This window comes from Acomys russatus, chromosome 13 (genome assembly GCF_903995435.1).
Source record: "Acomys russatus chromosome 13, mAcoRus1.1, whole genome shotgun sequence".
NCBI classification, from domain to species: Eukaryota; Metazoa; Chordata; class Mammalia; order Rodentia; family Muridae; genus Acomys; species Acomys russatus.
The window spans coordinates 54,039,434-54,057,533 of record NC_067149.1 but is presented as its reverse complement, the minus strand read 5'-3'; the positions used below and the strand labels follow the sequence as shown (position 1 = coordinate 54,057,533).

The following is an 18,100-nucleotide window of genomic DNA, read 5'->3' as shown; positions in this document are numbered from 1 at the left end:
TGTGCAAACACTGTGGCTCACAGAACTCAGGGGTCTTGGCTCTTAGCAGAGATGCTGCAGGCAGTGTTCATTGGTGTCCTGTGGTGTGGCAGGTCACGTTGCATGTCCGGTGTTCTGATCCAAGGCTGCAGGGAAGTCCCATGATGCACCTGGAGTGAGCTCCACCAGAATCACCTTGGATCCATTACAAATTTCAGTTTGAATTAGTTTTTGGACAGTGTGAATTTATAAAGTCTTTTCAGCCCCTGTAATGTTCATTTGTATGTGGGGTTCAGTCACAGCCCGTTGTTTAAGAAGCCTGACTTTCTATGATTTTGAAAGCCAGCATGTTAAGAGTGCAATATTACTAACTAACCCTACACCTGATTTGAACTTCTCTTCACACAGACATCCTTTCTTGCTCAAGATTGCACATTGCATTTAGTTGTTGGGTCTTTCTCAGTCCCAGCCTGCCTCAGTTCCTCAGGTTTTCTTTCTCTCCATGACTTTGGATGACTGAAAGGCCTGGTCAGCACCCTAGATGTTGTCATTCTGAGTGTGTCTCGCTTTCTCATGAAGAGATTGAAATCATACATTTGGTGCACAACCCCTCAACAGTGACACTGCCCTCCTCAGAGTACAGTATCAGGGGGCCACGAGGCCCGTGTTATTACTGATGATGTCACCCTTGGTCACAAGGAGGAGGCGATGCCACCCGGTGCCTGCACTTATAGAGCTGTAATTTTTTTTTTCTCTGAAATTAATAAGGGTTTGCAGGAGCAGATACTTCTGACACTAGACAAACACCCAGCTGTGCCTTGGACTTTCACCCACTAATTTCAGCTAATCCATCAACTGTGTTGCCTGCTACAGTGGTGTTTGTATAAATGTAATTTTCTGTTTACTTCATTGTTCTGCATTTATTAATTGTAATTCTGGAAGGAACTGTCCTTTCCCTCTTATTTATTTATTCACTTAGTTATTCTTATCATTACAGACTCATAAATATATAACACAATAAAAAGCACGGACAAGTGATACATAATAAACACAACATTTATTCTCTGGATTCTGGGTGAATAGTTGCCTATTTTGTTCCAGTTGCTCTTGCTGTAGTCATTGAGACATCTTTCACTTGGCGCCTGTGACCTTTTGAACCAACACTGCTCCTATTGTTTTATTTTTAAAGCACTGCTTACGTTCAGGCATTGCAGAGGAAAACTCTAGATTCATGCCCTGTCCCTGGAACCTGTCATGCTGTAAGGATCCCTGTTTCTGCTGGAGACCAGTGTTTACAAACCTGGATTTGGTCATTGCTCTTAAAAAGCCCTGGCTCCTGTTGGAGAATGGTATTTAGAAAGCAGGAGGCAAACCCGAGCTTGCTCAGTGACGCCAGGGTCTCACTGCTTCCAGAGCTCCCAGGAGAACAGAGCCTGGAGACACATGGCTGCCAACAAGGCCATGCGTGCATCTCTGTTTATTTCTGTTTATATTGTTAAAATTGTGAGTTTGTGCTGATTTTTAATTGCTTTTAATTTGGCAGCTTTGCAGCTGGCGAGAACTTGGACTATCAGATCCAAGCTGTCCCCTCACTGAGGAGAGTGACTGAGGGGATCCAGTTCAGGTGACCCAGGCGGTCAGAGGTAGGTTTGGGGCTGGAGCTTGGGGTTCTGGATACCTGATGTACTAGTTACTTTTCTCTTGCTGTGATAAAACACGATGGCCAAGGCAGCCCACGGAAGGAAGGGTTTAGTTTGTGCTTATGGTTCCACAGGGATAAGAGTCCATTATGCTCATGGCTCAGAAGTGTGGTAACACGCAGGCGTGATGGCTGGAGCAGCCGAGAGCTCACATCTCAAAACACAAGCAGAGAGAGAAAATGTGACATGGTGCAAGATTTTAAACTCTCAAAACCTGCTTCCGGTGACATAGTTCCTCTAGCAAGGCTGCACCCACACCAGGGCCAGCAACTGGGGACCAAGTATTCCAATGCCTGAGAATCTGGGGGAACATGTTACTCAAATCAACCACACCTGACGTCTTTTGATAGTGCGTTGAACAGTGCCCTCTGTTTGCATCGATATCTACTTGGAGCCTGGGTGCGCTTTCTAATTTAGAATAAGGCTCTTTAGAGACAAAAATCAAGCTGAACCGAGATCCTGTAGGGTTGGTTATATTGGATTAGCTGATGACTAGTATTCATCTAAGAGAGAAAGTTAGACACTGACGCGTAGGGAGAATGCCATTTGATGATGGAGGCAAAGAGGATTTGTCTGCTAAGGACTGCCAGCTACATCCCCATCTGAAAGAATTAGGAAGGAGGCTCTCCAGGCAGTTTCACAGAGGCCTGGCTTTGTAGACATCTGGGCTGTTTAGCTTCTAAAACTGTGAGGCACGAATTCTGTTGTTTAAGGTGTTAGGTGTTGAAGGATCTGGCGGAGCATCTGATGGTATATTGCTTGTCCATCCCTTGCGGATAGGAATTCACTCACTGTCAAAAGATGTCGGGTGCGGAGGTGTGAGTAACAAGTCCCCCATATTTTCTGGCATTTGAACCCTTGGATGGCAAGATCCCCAGGCCTCTCAGTCACTATGCTCTGTGAAGTTCCACACCCCTGCGTGACCTGGGCTGTGCTCTGTGTGATTCTGCATTTGGGCCAAATGAGGATACTAAAGGCTTGGAGTTTGAACAGTCCCTTCTGAGGGTCCTCACCCCCTTCCCTTGTCCCCAAACCTCAGCACTGCACCCTGTGTCCTTTGCCTTGCACAGCTTGAGGGCACCTTCTAGCAGCGCTTGCTCCTCGTTTGACATAGCTAGTTCATTCCTAAGGTTCTCCCTGTGCCCTTCTCATGAGCACAGGCAGCCTGGGGCATGCGTGGGTGTGTGGTTCACTCTGCTCAGGACCTCTGGTCACACTGGCCGCGCTCCTGTGGTGACTGCCCTAGCTCCTCCTTCCTTGCTGCCTTTGCCCGCCGTTGCCCCCCTGGCAGCTCTGTCATTTGGGAAGTGGCTGTTTTATGTCATACAGATTTGATTGAGTACTTCTGTAAGGATAGGGGCCATTGTGTACCTCAGAGATGTTTCACTTGAATTGGTAAGTGTTGTCTTTATACTGGGGAGGAGGGGCCAGAGGAACACCCACGTCAGCATATCTTGTTGCCTTTGGGTAGAAGATTCTAAACTATGTAAGAGGAAGTTGAGATACTTTAAAAAAAAAATGCTGTCTTACTACCTTGTATCCCAATAGCACGTTCACAGCAAGGGCAGGCAGGGTAGGGACCAGGTGTCTGTGGCTTCCCAGCAGGCCTCTGCCAAGATCATCCTGCCTTGCTCTTTGCTCATTTCTCTGTCCAGATGGCTGGGGGAAGGCATGGCTGGCATCAGCTAAGGTAATGTATGACCAACTGGGGCCAGAGCAGAAAGGGCCCAGACCATTAGGGGGGTCAGGCTGCGAAATCGGAAATTAAAGGCTGGAGCCATGGCCAGCAGGCCCTTCCCCTGGTGCGGTATTCTGAGATCACCTGTGGTGGGCTGCATTACCTAGGGTACATGGGAGGGAAGGCTTGTTGGCAGGCCTTGGAGACAGATGGCTGCCGGCTCCCAGCCTAGTCTAGCAGTGAACCTTTGGGCACTCAAGTCCTGCAGCCATGAGCACAAGAAACTGTCCTCTACTCTGAAGCCACATTTCCCACCCCTGACCCCCGTTTGCTAGCCAGGTCCCCTCTTGGATCTCAATCTTGTCATCTTCAAAGTAAGAGCTTTGGATGAGAGGATCTCTCAGTGTCTCCCACCCTCGCCATTGCCTAGATTATGATCTGTAGTCACAATCAGATCAGAGCTGTGGCTAATAGGGGGCAGGCCAAGGGGCCAAGTGATAGGCTAGAGCCTGCTGGGGAAGGACAGGCTCTCTGTGGTGACTCCTCCCCTCAGGGAGCAAAGGTAAGGGAGGTCCCAAGGAAATCGAGGTCTTTGAAAAGGCAGAAGAAAGGGCTTTTTCCTTGTCTCTTGTCCTTGGTTTTGTCTTTCCATCTATCACCTGTCTCTCTCTCCCTTCCCCTTTCCCCCTTTGCTGCCCCATTTACAGGTGCTAATTAAGTGCCTACTGTGTTGGGAGCACAGCTGTGAGGAAGATGGCCTTAGACAAACCGCTGCACACATAATTAATAACAACCAGACTCAAGAGTTCAAGAGCCTCTGTACTGCCCTGTGCCTTGGTCTTTGCTTTCCTCTACTCTCTTCCGTCCTCCCTCCTTTTCCTCCATGGGGTATGGTGCAGGGGCCTTTCCATACCTCCTCAAGGCTGGGATTCTGGACTGTTGTTGGCCAGAAAGGCGAACTGTGCCTGCCCCTGATGCTTCTCTGTTGTGGGACCACTGGAGGAGGAATGGTGATGCCCATGTGCTTTATCAGAGGCCGCATAGCTTCTGAAGGTGTGATGCCTTGTTGGCTTGAAGCTAGACATTTCTTCATTTGCATCCTGGTACTATCTCCCACAAGTCACCCTCCCTTCTTTGAGCCTCAGTTTCTGGGTCTGGACAAAAGGCTTTACCACACTTGTTCTATTTTTGGGAGCATCATGTAAAGGAAGGGACCTTGTGATGCCTTGAATATGGCAGGTGCTTTCTATTCCTTCTCTTTCTTTCCCTTCTGCGTGAGTTGTGGATCTGGGCTGGAGGTAGGAGAAAGCCAGGAACTATGCAGTTCCCACTCCAGCCCAAAGCCAAGCAGGTTGTGGATGGAGCATTACCCGGCAGCAGAAGGTGGTACCCGGACAAGATGCAGACCTTGAGCTAGGAAAGGCCGGGAGTCTGCCAGGGGTTAGAGAGAATGTCAGGCATCCCGTGCATCCCAAAAATGAAGTGCGATGTGACAGCTGCCTGCTGTGTCCTGCTGGGTGTGGGAGCCAGAGAGATCCTTGGTAAAGAGGGTGGTTGATGGGCCTGCAGGACTCTGAATGCTGGAGATATCTCTCTCCTTCAGGTCTGCCACCGGCTCCTTCTCACTGCGTCCCCTTCCAAGTTCAATGCGGGCTGTGTTGGAGTTTTCTGCCCCTGTGGAGAGCATCTTGTGCCACGCCTGTAGCAACATGCCTCTGTTCTGCGTGCTCTCTGGCATGTTGCGAGCATTTACAGTGCATATAGTGTGCCTGAAGCGCTGGCTTTCTTCTTACATTTCATTTACTTTTGGTTAATAAAGTGTAAATGTAATTGGCCACCTGCTTCATCCTCGATGGCAGTGCTACCATGCACTGACCCACCTGTGGTGTGAGGCGCCTTCACAGCACATTCATGGACGTGGGATGTGGGATGTGTATTCATCACTAGAGTGTACACATGGTGTCCTATGCAGGATGATAAAGGGTGCCCTCAGTCTGATTAGACACACTTGGAGGCTGAGTGTAGGCTTGGCCCCGGGGCATAGTAACAAGTGCCTCTCTTGTGTGGGAGACACTGATGAGACAGGCAGGCCATTACAAGGGGGACTCCTTAGAAGAAAGGCCTTCAGGGCGCTTGCCTCTGTGGTCATGACTGTATGAATTTATAGGATCAGAGGAAACAAACCCAAGTTCAGAGCAGTCATTCAACAAATGTGGAAACCGAGGCCCACCATATAGTGGGCACTAGCATACCATCCTTCTGATTTCTAGGGCTGCTCCGTGGCCAGCCTTTCTTGGCACCAGGGGACCTGGAGACTGAAGCTGCAGAGGGGCACTGATACTTGGTTTTAAGTCTGTAAAGATTCCCAAGTTTGATTTGTGGCAGAACCATGTCTCCTGACCCTCAGGCCACCATCCACTCATACCGCAAGGCTGTTGCATTGCCATCTGCCTTCTTGTCTGCAGGCGAGGGTCCTGGTTTTTCTCCTCCATGGCCTAGGGTTAGCTGGTGAGTAGAAGGGCTATGGGGGTGGAGGGTGGGGGTGTTGAGGGAGAAGGTGGGTGCTGCAGGATGTATGAGAGGGCATGGTCTCTCATAGGGCTGCTGCTCCAGGCTCGTAGGCATGTAGCTTACTCCCAAGTGGCCTTGTTCTTCTGTGGAATCCACAGAAACCTGCCTGCCTGTGAAGGACCAGGAGGGATTGAGGAGCAGGGTCAAAATGGAGTCGAGTGCTCACATTCCACCCTTAAGAAGCCATGTACAGACGAGAGACCCTAGTTTCTCTTTCCTCTCCAGTGCTGGCTTGGCTGGGACTCTGCCCAGCCCGGCGGGTGGGGGGTGGGGAGGCCCTCCCTCCGTCCAGCTGTTGTGCACCCCAGCCCCTCCTCCTCTGCTGCAGCTGTCCTGGCTCCATCAATCTCAGCCAAGGCTTGGGCCGAGGTGGGGGTGGTGGGGGGAGGCGAGGAGAAGAGGGGCCTCTTGCATGTGTCTGGCTGAAGTAACTGGCTCCCGCTTCTAGGGGGATGTGTCTCCAGAGGGAGGAGGCTTCAGGGGGTTTCTGCCCTAGGCTCTTGGGTAGATCATGGGGTGTGGTTGCTAAGCTTTCAGCTTCATAGCATCTGTTTTTCTGGAAGGTCAGCTCTCTTCTTGAAAGAAAATGTGACTAGATAACTTCTTCCTTCATCTTCTGGCTCTTTATGGCTTGGCACGCACAGTGTTCCTGTATTATCATGAATGTATGAATGAACGGGCTGGCGAGGAAAGGCCTGGGGCCTTTCTTCTTCCTGGTGCACTGGCCTAAGTGTGTGTGCAGGTCAGACTTAGGCGTGTGGCCTGCAGGACAGGGACATTTTGTCCCAGCCTTGCATGGGGTCGGATAGCAGCCTGATTGGGCATCGCCATCATCTGTGTGTCTGGCCCTGTTGTATTTCCTGAAACCTTGTCCTTGAAGACTCTAAGGATCTTGGATTCTCCCTGAACTCAAGGGTAAGATGAAAAGAGGAGAGAAAGAACTCTTTGCTGACCAGACCTCACCGTGTCTACCCGCAGTGTTGGGGACATGTGGCCATCAGCACCATTCCCACAGATAGCAGCACCCTGTGGAAGAGGTTGACCTAAGGCCTCTGGAAGAAAGGCTCCGTGTAGAAGAGGCTTTGTTTGTTTGTTTGCTTGCTTGTTTGTTTCTCTTTCTTAGTTTTACCTAGTCCAAACACAGGATCGAACGACTGTCAGTCAAGGAATAGACATCAGTAATTCCAGGTCTGGCTCTGAGTTGGAGACATCTGGGAAGCTTGTCAATAATTCAGATTCCTGGGCCCCTGTCCCAGATCCTCTGAGCCTGCACCCTGCATCTTGAAAACCTGCGCCGATGATTTTCATGCAGAGACATTTTTGGGCTGGGCCAGCCATCCCACCTTCCAGGAGGAACCTCCAGGGAAGTAGATTTTCATGAGAGTGTGCACTGAAACGCGCCATCTTCTGAGGAGCCGTTGTTCGCTGAGCCATTGTGCACGCATTCTGTACTTCGCGACTGTCATTGGTGTTCTAGATACAGCTCAGGCCAGAGGCTGCAGGCAGCGTGAGTGGTACATGGTCTAGTTGTGAGACAGACAAGTTAAAATACAGTGTGAGAGGTGGGCTGCTGGGGACCCACACTGGGCTAGTGTGTTTACCTGGTTCTTACCTGAGGGACAAGAGATGTCCAGGGAGACAGACTTGACCAATAGCACCAGGGAGTTTTATTTGTTTGCTCTTTTGTTTTGTTCTTTAAGGGAAGCGAAGAAGTGTTTACTTTTGGATAAGTGGTCACAGAACTCCAGGTGGAAGGTGGGGGTGGCAAACGGACCCGGCGTTGGTCTTGGTTTCTGCCGTGTGACTCCAGTCATTTCTTGAGTCCCCAGTCCTTGCCAGTAGTGTGAGGCGTCCAGACTGCTGGCTCATGCTAGCTGCTCAGTGAACACTAGCTTCTCTTCACCCCTGTTTTACTGGGTCTTTTTGATGAGGACAGTATGTATTTGGAGTTCTCAGGCTTGCTGAGCCCTTCTTAGCTGGGGGTGGTCAAGTTAGTTAATTCCCACATACGGGCAGACTCCAGTGGGCCAAGTTCTAGGCACTGCAGGAGAGAGGGGGTGAATACTACCCTTTCACTACCCCAGGCTCCTTCTGGCCTTTGGGGACCCAGCTCTCTCCTGTGTGTGCCCTTTAACTCAATATTCCCTGCACAGCTCTGGACACGTGGCCGGAGTGCTCAGCATGCCCACTTTCTCAGGAAGCTGCCTTCACCCAAGCCTTCGTCCTCCGCTTGACATTAAACTCTGTCAACATTTTTTCCCCATGAAGTTCTTCCTCCTCCTGCACAGTCCCCAGTCTCCAGCCCGCTTCTCAAGCCAAGGGACATGATTGGATTGCAGTTGCTAGTACTTCCTGGAGATGAGTCCCCGGAGAGCCATAAAATCCAGGAGTGTTTCTGGCCACCTTTCCATGTAGTTTGTAGTGCACTGTCACACACCCACAGAACACGCGATTGTTTGCGCGTATTGTTTTCGTGTGTGCACATGGGTACATCCCCGTTGCATGTGCTCAGCTCTGAGGGAGCTTTCATGCTGTGTTACCTATGCCATGCGTTCTGGCTGCCACTGAATCCCTTGAGGAGATTTTCTGACTCCAGGCTCTGGAGGCCAGCCCCCCAGTACGTCATCGGAGTGGGCACCAAGCCCACGGCAGGGTGGATTTGGGTCTTGGCCACACTGCATTCCTGCCATTCTTTTCTCACAGGAAAAGTGCCTGGAAATAACCCCCGGTTGGGATTGCCTACATACAGGAGGGGCTGTGGGCTGCCACCCCGCCTTCACATTTGGTCCCCTTTGGCCTGTTCAAGCCCTTCCCTCCTACCTCCTCTTAGGGCAGATGCAGCCAGCTGGGTGGCCCACAGGGCTGTACATGTCCATCAATGGTTTAATGACCTGACCAGCTCCACTGCTGCCCCCTTCCTACCCTTGGTGGCTGCCACTCAGATGCCCATTCCTAGGAATTGGTTCTACACGCCCAGATACTGAACCAACTGGGAGGGCAAAGAATGGCGTTACCCTCTCTCCCTTCCACCATAACGTCTTTCTTCTGTACCCCCAAAGGAAAAAAAAAAAAACAAAAAAACAAAAACAAAAACAAAACCAACAACAACAAAAACCAACAAACTTGAGCCAGCCTGTAGAATTGAAGAGGAACACTGGCAGTCTGGTGTAAGTGAATCTGCTTGCAAATAAAAAGCCTGCTGGATGGAGGTCTGACTGGGCCTCTTGGCTCCGACAGCTCTCAGCTCTCAAGGAGCTTTCATTCTCCTCCTACCCTCATCTTCAGGGACTTCCTAGTGGGAAATCTGTCCCTGGGGAGTCTGATCTCTTTGGAAACTGGAGGCAAGGAAGTTTCTTTCTGTTTGCTGAGGCACCGGCTTTTTTTTTTTTCCCAGAGTGCATAGTAAAGGCACTTGCCAGTGCACACCCCTCCGTGCTCAGCCACCCAGGAAGCCATTGCAGCATCAGTTCTTCTGGCTGTCCACATGCCCCCAACACCAACACCCAGCTCCTCTCTTGCCTACCCATCAAGCCTTTGCCAGAGGACTGGCTTGATGCTTTGGTATCCTCCTGACCCTTGGTCATCTCCCTGTCCTTCTGCCTCCATCTCTGTTCAGAGGCCCCAGCAGCAGAGACAAAATGTATCTTGAGAAGAATGAATAAAGGGCATTCGTGGGGACCCATAGAGGTTGGGATGGACCATGGCATCACTGTGGGTCCATGGGTGTGAGATTGCTGCTGCTCTGGGCTGTCTCTAGCCTGGAGGCTGTAGTCAGAGTCACTTTCTTTCCTTCCCGTGGCATCAGAAGACACACTTGGAAACCACTGTGTAAATCACAGAGCCATAGAGGGTCCAGTGCGTGTGGTGGGTGGGGACCCCAGGGTGGCAAGAAGTCTGTGGTCACTGGAATGCTATGCCTCCTTTGATAGAGCGTGGGTGGGGGTGGTGCAGAGCATGCCTTCTTTGAAGCTCCCAAGTCTGCAGACTGATTGATGACATGCTTACTTTGTTCCTGACCCTGTAGCACTCCCACAGGCCCAAATGCAGCAAAGATTTCCCACCTAACTCTCACCACAGTCTGTTTTTGGATTGCACTAGTTTATTTCAGGGTCAGGAGCAGCTGGGCATATTCTTAAGAAAAGTATTATTGCCTAAACCATGCTTTCTAATAAGAATGCAAACCAAAGAGACAGGAGAAAAGGCCTCGAAAACTACCGTCAAGGCAAGCCATGGTGCCTTCAGCCCACGTTTGCTTGCGAGCATGTTGCCAAAGTCAGGATGTGGATAGGATTTTGTCTTTTTTGCTTTTTTCGTTATTCTACCACAGGCTCCATAATCCTCACAATTAGACTTTTAAATGCCTGTCACCTAGTGTTTTTCCAGTAGGTTGCAGAAGATCCATTAGTGTGTATGTCGCTGTGACAGTACATGTGCATGTGCATGTGTGTGTGCGTGCGTGCATGCATGTGCATGCATGTGTGTCCACATGCCTCTTTAGCTCTCTGTCCCCACTCTCCTTTGTGCTATTTCTCTAGGACGAATTGAGAGGCCCAGCCGTTCTTTCATTCTTTCCTAGAGTAGCGGAAGAGCTTACTATGGGTTGTTAAATACCAGCCGGAAGTCAGGTGCCTGAGAGCAGCCCCAGATTTAGCTCAGATCACAGTCCGATCAGTGTCTGTCCTCACAGCCTGCCCTTGGGAAGTCAGTCTGGTGGCAGAGACCTCATTTTAGAGGCCGGCAACTGCATTTTTGTTGTAGCTCTGGCTTTGAAGTCTCCTGGCCTGGGTGTCTATATTGAGGGTGTGCTGCGTGACTTATTCAGGAATTCTTTTTTTTTTTTTTTTAAGGTGTATTTACTTATCATATATACACAGTGTTTTGCCTGCATGTACACCAGAAAAGGGCACAAGATCTCGTTATAGATGGTTGTGAGCCACCATGTGGTTGCTGGGAATTGAACTCAGGACATTTGGAAGAGCAGCCAGTGCTCTTAACCACCAAGCTAGCTCCCAGCCCCCAGGAATTCTTTTTGATTTGTTTGCTTGACACAGGTCTCCTGTAGCCCAGTCTAGTCTCAAACTTACTATGTGGCTGAGGATGGACTTGAACTCTCCATCCCTCTGCCTTCATCTCCTGTGTACTAGGATCAGGTACACCATGGAGTCATTCAGGTTTTTCCCCCCGCTTGCTTTCCTGTCTGATGCCACTGACAACTACAGGAGAGAACTGAGCTAGCTTCCACCCACAGGGAGCATGAAGTGACCACGTGCTCAGTCCATTCATCGATAGCCAGTGAACTTGAGGCAAGGCTGAGAGCTCAGAGCAGGGATACAGAGTGGCTCAGTGGGACCAAGCTGGGGATGCTACATGTCTCACTCCTAACACAGTCCTGCTCTTCAGGGCCCGCCGATTGTTTACATCAGAATGTGAGCCTGGCGTTGCCAGAACTCGCATTTCTCTTTCTCCCTCTCTGTGTCTTGGTCTATAGCACAATGCCCAAACCTGTAGTACACAATTGCAAATATTTGGCTATGCAAAAGAGGAGCTAGTGCTTAAAGTCCAAATGGGAAACATGATTCTTTTGTTTTAAATAAACACTTAAGCACAGCTCTGTGCCTGCAGGCATCTGGGCTCCAGGTCTGTGCAGCAGAAGTTGCCGCCACTGTGGACCTTCAGCGAAACTCTGATTTTCCATGTCCTTCCTGGAAATCAGTACCCTGGGTTGGGGTGCCAGTGATCATACATGAGCACAGAGAAGTCTCCTTTCTAGAGCCTTCCCCAGCCCTGTGCTTACATGACCTGGTGGACACAGTTGCAATTTCTCAACTATGTCAAGGGTCTGGAACTGTTAAGGGACCTATATGTTTCTTTCTGTTCCCAGGATCCTCTCTCTCTCTCTCTCTTTCTCTCTCTGTCTCTCTCTCTCTCCTTCTTTCCCTCTCTCCTCCTCCTTTTTTGTTTGTTTTTGAGGCAGGGTTTCTCCATGTAGCTCTAAATATCCCGGACCTCGCTCTATAGTCCAGGCTGGCCTCAAATTCACAGAGACCCACCTGCTCCTGCCTCCTGCTGGGATTAAAGATGTCTACCACCAATGCATTGCTATCTTCTGTTTTTTCAAAGGGAGTTTCAATTTCCTAATTTTCAGGTAAAATCTTTTAGTCTGATTGTAAACAACTGACATTTAAAAGACACGAAGCATACCGAACTAAAACTGTCTCCTGGATTTGGATTTGGAGTGCCGGTCTCTGACCCTGGCTTCGTCTTTTTGGTAAGTTGTTAGGCTGAGCATAAAGCAATAAAATTAATATAAAGTCATAGAGATAGAGGGAGGCGATGTCCTCATAGCATTGAGGTCCCCGTCAGTAGCACAAGTGGGAGGAAGCCAGGCTGTTGTGGATGAGCCACAGTAGGACAGTATGCATGCTCTGAGATGCTCTGTGGATCATCGCTCGCCCTGTGTAGCTGTCGGACCTGATTGATAATATTCTGCGGTAGTATTCCCTCTGCTCCTGTTCAGTGGTGATAAGGAGATGAACGTGTCAGTGGTTGTCTGTCTGTCTGTCTGTCTGTCTGTCTATGTGATACCACGCCACTCTTTCTAGCCCCATTGAGTAAAGCTAGGCACTGTCTGAGCACCCATGTGAGGCCAGGAGTTGGCATCTGGGAAGACCAGATGGGGCAAGAGTCTGGTAGTTTCCCTCTGCTATGAGGGAATTGTCCCCGTTGAGCAGTTAGTGAGTATTTGCCACAGGCACTCAGGGGCAATTGCCTGCTTCTCCTCCCAGCAGCCCTCTGAGATCTGCACAAAAGATAAAGGGGTGTCTGGCTGAGGTGCTTTTCTGCCTTGAGCTCCTCAGGAAGCAGAAGGGACTTGAAGGCACCATGTATGACTCCACGGCTTCCGCAGATGACAGCCATGACATACGAGCCTAGAGACACTTAAGAATTATGGCATGTGAGGGAAGTAAACATTCTGTGTTATTTATTATTTATTAAAAAAAAACAAAGCTTTTCCCAGCTGGGAGGTTTCAGATCACTGACAGTGTCAAGTCCAATTTCCCTCCATTAACAACAGGTCGCATTCCCCTGCTGTGTCTGTGCCTAAGACATGACTCTGGTGTGCCTTGGCCATGTGAGGGCTTCTGGAGCGGAAAGCATGGTGGTGTGAAGCTTGGAAAGCAGACTAACCCCAGGGCACAGATCCATCATTCTCAATCCTGGGCCCAGGGCAACATCCTTCCAGGCTAGGGAGCAAGGGTAGCAGTGGTGCAGAATCAAGGTGAGACTTGAATATGACCTCCAGGAGTCACTGGAGTCCAGGGATCCAGTGATGACATGGGGAGAATGAGAATGTGGGACCCTGGAGGAGAGGGGCCTGGTCCAGGGCCTGTTGAGCGGAGATCTGGCCAAGCCGAAGGCCAACTTTGCCTTGTGCGACTGCAGGCTTGTATGTGGTTCCTGAATGTGACTCTCTCCCAGGGAGCCTACTGGCAGGCTGGTGAGCAGGAGGGAGTGGGCTTTATTGTTTCCCATACTTGAGGTAAGTATGGCATAGGTTAAAGACGTAGGTTTTGAAGCTAAACAGATCGGGTTTAGCCTCCACTTCCGGGCCTTATGATCTCTGTACTGAGCACCAGCGACTTCATCTGCAAAGTAGTGAGACTGATACTTCCTAGGGTATTCTATGAGGTTTAAAAGCCAGCACGGTTCTCGGACACAGAGCAGCAGCCGCTGTTGTCAGGGCCAACTGAGAACACGGCATCTGTAGGTGTCCTGTGTCTTGGGATCCCACGGGGACCAGCTTGAGCTCCTCCACTCTCAGGCCTCATTTTCCCACCCCCCTGGATCAGATCTGTGCTGGCAGACATCGGCAGGAGGACCTGCTGTCCAGGATGCATTCATGCCTGAATTGTAAGGCGCTGGCTGCATCCCTGCCTGAGATGTGATTATAGGGTACCGAGGGAGCTGCACCCCCTGATAAAAATGAGGCACCAAAAGAGAAGCAAAGCTTTTGTTCTCTCAGCCGTTCTATTGTGTCTCGCTCCCCTCCCCCACCCCTCCCCTCTATCTCAAAAAAAAAAAAAAAAAAAAAAAAAATTAAAAAGTATGAAAAAGAAGAAAAGAAATGGAAGAGATGAAGGGCTGTCAGCACCAGATCACAACACGGGCTCCAGGAGTTGGCGGCTTTTCAGTGCCTGCACAGAATTCCCTCCACTTGCTTTCCTCAGCTCAGCCTAATTAAGATAAATTGGAGCGTACCCCTAGAAACACAGTCTCCTACGTCCCTACCACCCATCGGAGGCCTCCCTTCAGTGCTCTCTGTTAATACCCTACACGTCCCTCAAAGGAGAGCCACTGAAGTGACCACCCCGCTGTCCACTGCTGTGGTTGGAGTCACCTTTCCCCAGAACCCTTTGGGTCGTGTCACACTTCTGTCCTGGAGCCTTCAGAGGGTCCCTGTTGCTTGTCTTCAGGCCGTGTTCATGTTCCTCAGTGTGGCATGAGGCTCTGCAGAATTTGACCTTGGCCTGCCTTTGCCTGGTTGTCCCCCACTGGGCCTTGCAGACAGCATATGCTTCCATGTAGCGGCCAACTCCCTGTTTCCTTCATGGGTCTGGAAATTACCTGCCTTTGTGCCTTTGGTCACATGGCCCGTTTGCTTGGAAAGCCTTCATCCTGGTGGGATTAGAGCCATTCTTCAGGGATTAGCTGAAGTGCCAACTCTTCCAAAAACTGCATCTTGCCCAGGAACATGCTCCTGCCTTGCCTGGCACACAGCAGATTCAGAATTAATGTTGAATTTACCCGTGGACCCTCCACTGTCACTGTGAGGGTCTCCTCCAGGGCCTCCTCAGAGCCCTGCTGTCTGTGTCCCCCCAAGCAGTGGAACACATTTGCACTTTAATTACACATGATCTAAGTTCTTCGGTATGTCTCTCTTTAAGTTGCACGTTTTGTTACTTTCCCAGCGTTGTTTGTCCTGTCTCCAGGCCTCAGAGGCAAGGGCAGTGACAGGGTTTGAGTAGAGCCTCTGCTCCGGGCTCTGCCCTGACCAGCTGTTACCCTGGGCAAGTAGCCATCCTCGTCAGGGTCTCGGTTTTCCACCTGTAAAACAAAGGGTGGGACTCAGCTGGCTGTAGGATTTGTGGGTAGGATATTATGAAGACATGATTGTATATCGCGTGTTTCGTATGGTTTGCGGACCGAGCTGTGCCCTCCAGATTCACTGGTTGAAGAAGGCCTTCTGACAGTAGTTGCGTTTGCAGAAAGGGGTCTTCAAAAATGTGCTCATTCATGGGAAGGGAGGTCACGAGGCTGGGCTCCACTGTGCCTGGCATCCTTGCAAGAAGAGTGTAAAGTCGCGAGAAGGGCTGTAGAAAGGCAAAGGAGGAAGGAGACTGCCTCCTGACGAGGAGAGAGGGGAAGCAGGCAACACAGGCCTCTCTCGGACTTTGAGCTCCAGAACCGCAGAGAGAGACGTTGTTGTTGAAGCCTGGCTGGTGCTTCGTTGCACAGCCCTGACAAGATGCTGCGCCTGCCTAGAGAGGCTTGGTGTGTTTAATTAAGTAGGTGTCACCTGATTTCTGTCCCCCCCCCCCAAAGGAAACCTCGTGCCTCCTAGCAATTTTTCTCCATTTGCCCCAGTCCTTACCTCACGTCCAGCCTGGACATTGTCAGATCTACATTCTGCGCCTGTGGAGTTGACTGTTTTGGTCTTCTGTCGCTGCCTTTTTCCTTTAGCATCCTGTCATCAAGGATGACCTGTGTCGTAGCCTGTACCAGATCTCCATTCCTTTTCACTGCAGAGTAATATTTCATTCTATGGGCATGCCCAGTGTTATTGAACTGTTTATCATTCCTGAATCCTTTGGATTATTCAGATTTTTTTTTAAATGAATGAGGCCTCATTGAACATTTATTTACAGGTCTGTGTGTGGCGTGTATGTTATCACTTCTCTTGGGTCTATACCTAGAAGTAGAATTGTCTGCTAACTGTGTTAGCTTTTTGAAGAACCCCAAACTGCTCTCTAAAATGGTTGTGGTCTATAGAACAGTCTACCACAGTGTCTCCATACTGGTTACTGTCTGACTTTGGGGGCCACACTAATAGGGATGAAACGACAGCTCCTTGTAAAGAATTGCTCTGTCAGAGCTACATTCTCAGCCCCTCGGTTTGTTTTCAGTTTGTGTCTCCTTTGTGAGTGATGTTGAACATTTCTTTCATAGAGTCGACGAGTCCATCCATGCTGTTCTCTTTGGAATTCTTTTACAGACTGGCTGCTTGTCCCCTTATGATTTGGCTGCACGAGCTCTTTGTATATTTTAGATTATGGACTCCTAAACAAGTTCATAATTTGCATGTATGTTGATGACCCTATTTACCCCTAGAGCCTTTAAACCTACCGTCTGAGGAGAAGGGGGTTTGGCACACAGCGGCCCCCATTCCTGCATAAGCTCCCCAGCCCCTGTGTGGCACACTTCTGTGAGGAGATTTTTGTAATTCTATGTTTGTTTAACTTGTTCTTCACAACTCCCAGAGTGGTGCTGTGTGCAGCTGGATGCTGAATAATTGATTCCGGGGGACACTGGAGGTCAGAGTGAGGAGCTTCTGTCGCAGCAGGGGGTGCTCCTGTCTCCAGCAGGGAGCTTGTCAGCCCTCCTCTTACCTTGGAGAGAGGTCTGAGGGCCCTAGAGGCCAGTGGTTGGTCCCTGGTAGGTGCCCAGTGGGGCTGTGGGGGTGGCGGTGACAGCCCAGACCAGCGGTAATGAATGTTTGGGAGAAAAAGGAAAGGACTTTCCAGTTTTCTGGCTCCTTAAATCCAGGCCTGCTTTTGGGCCAGAGAAGGGCCATTTCCCTTCCCTCAGCACTTCTTGGCGGAGCTGATAGGTCCCTTGGGTGGATTTAAGGGAAGTTAGCGAGTCAAGTTATGGTTACTCCAGGCTCTAGGCTACATGCTGCCCTTCTCTCCCAAGACCTCTTCTGTGGAGGCTGGAGGATAGGCCTCCCCACCTAGGTGATGCTGGGGAGATTGCGTAGCCTGTTGGCTAAGGTAGCAGTGTAGGGCAGTGGACAGCAAAGGGCTCCAGCCCCCTCCTCTTCAGTTGCCTGTGGGCAGGGGAGGGTCTTTGTCTAGGTACCAATGGATAGCTCCAGTCGGCCAGTGGCCCAAGTGTTCTCCACAAGCCTCTTCGTAGTCTTTTCCACGGTGCGTGGCCCACGAAGGCAAAGTATTCCCGAGTTCCTTCCTGCTGCTCACTGCTTAGTCCTCACAGGAGGCAGTTGGCGATGCATGAATGAATGAATGCCTCTGTCTCCTGAGCTCGAGCTGTTCCTCTCAGCCCTGAGTGTTATCTACGAGCCCTCACTCGCACCTGGTGACTGTTTTTTCATCTGCGTGCGCTCTCTCTCTCTCTCTCTCTCTCTCTCTCTCTCTCTCTCTCTCTCTCTCTCTCTCTAGTTCAGGACTGTCCTCCCACTACTCACCCCGGTAGAGTGTTTGAGCACAGGTCTTAGAACCGAGGCGCCATGCATGGGACAGGATCTGTTGTCCTTCTGTGTTTTACTCCGTTTCTTCTTCCCTGTCCACTCTGCTGGCACCTGCCTGTCGTGGACACTTGCCACCTACGAAGCTTACACCTGGTGGCGCCATGAGGACATCGGACTGCCCACAGGTGGGCGCTGCCCCGAGGGCTTTCCTGGGTATCACATCCTGGCGTAGAAAGCGTTCGCGAGAGATGGATGTCAGTGAGCACTATTCCTCATCTGTCATGTAGGATTTGCATATCTCTGTGTAGCTAGCCTCAACGCGACCATGTTCAGAAGGTATTACATTTGACTCTTGGCAGGAAGAATTGGAGCTGATAACACATGGTGCTAATCCCTTGTTTTGCCCTGGAGGATGCAGAAAACCCTCTGGTGTGAGCTGCTGCCTTGGGGATGTTAGAGGCTCACCTGCTCTCATTGATGTCCTGACGTGTTTCTCGCTCCTGCTTCTCTCTGCAGCCCTGGCCAGCCCTCTGTCACAGTGTGGTGCTGAGCTGGGATGTGGGCCGGTGGGAAAGGCACTGAGATGACCAGTGGTCGCTGGTCGCGTCCTTGGTTGGAAGCCCCTGAGAGCAGGGCTTATTCATGCAAAGCCCCTACTGGGGGACTAGGGAGGGAGGAAGGAAG

The 18,100-nt window shown here is 50.4% G+C and overlaps 1 protein-coding gene across 3 annotated transcripts in view; it reads left to right on the top strand.

Moving 5' to 3' along the window:
- The window catches only part of Tspan9 (tetraspanin 9), a 179,629-nt gene that overhangs the window by 57,886 nt on the left and 103,643 nt on the right, over nucleotides 1–18,100 (top strand). The window contains exon 3 of one of the 3 annotated variants that reach the window (XM_051155434.1): nucleotides 1,523–1,622. The exons of the other annotated variants lie outside the window; for them this stretch is intronic. The gene's annotated coding sequence lies outside the window, so the exon portion shown is untranslated. The remainder of the gene's footprint in view (nucleotides 1–1,522; nucleotides 1,623–18,100) is intronic. 3 annotated transcript variants of the gene reach the window in all.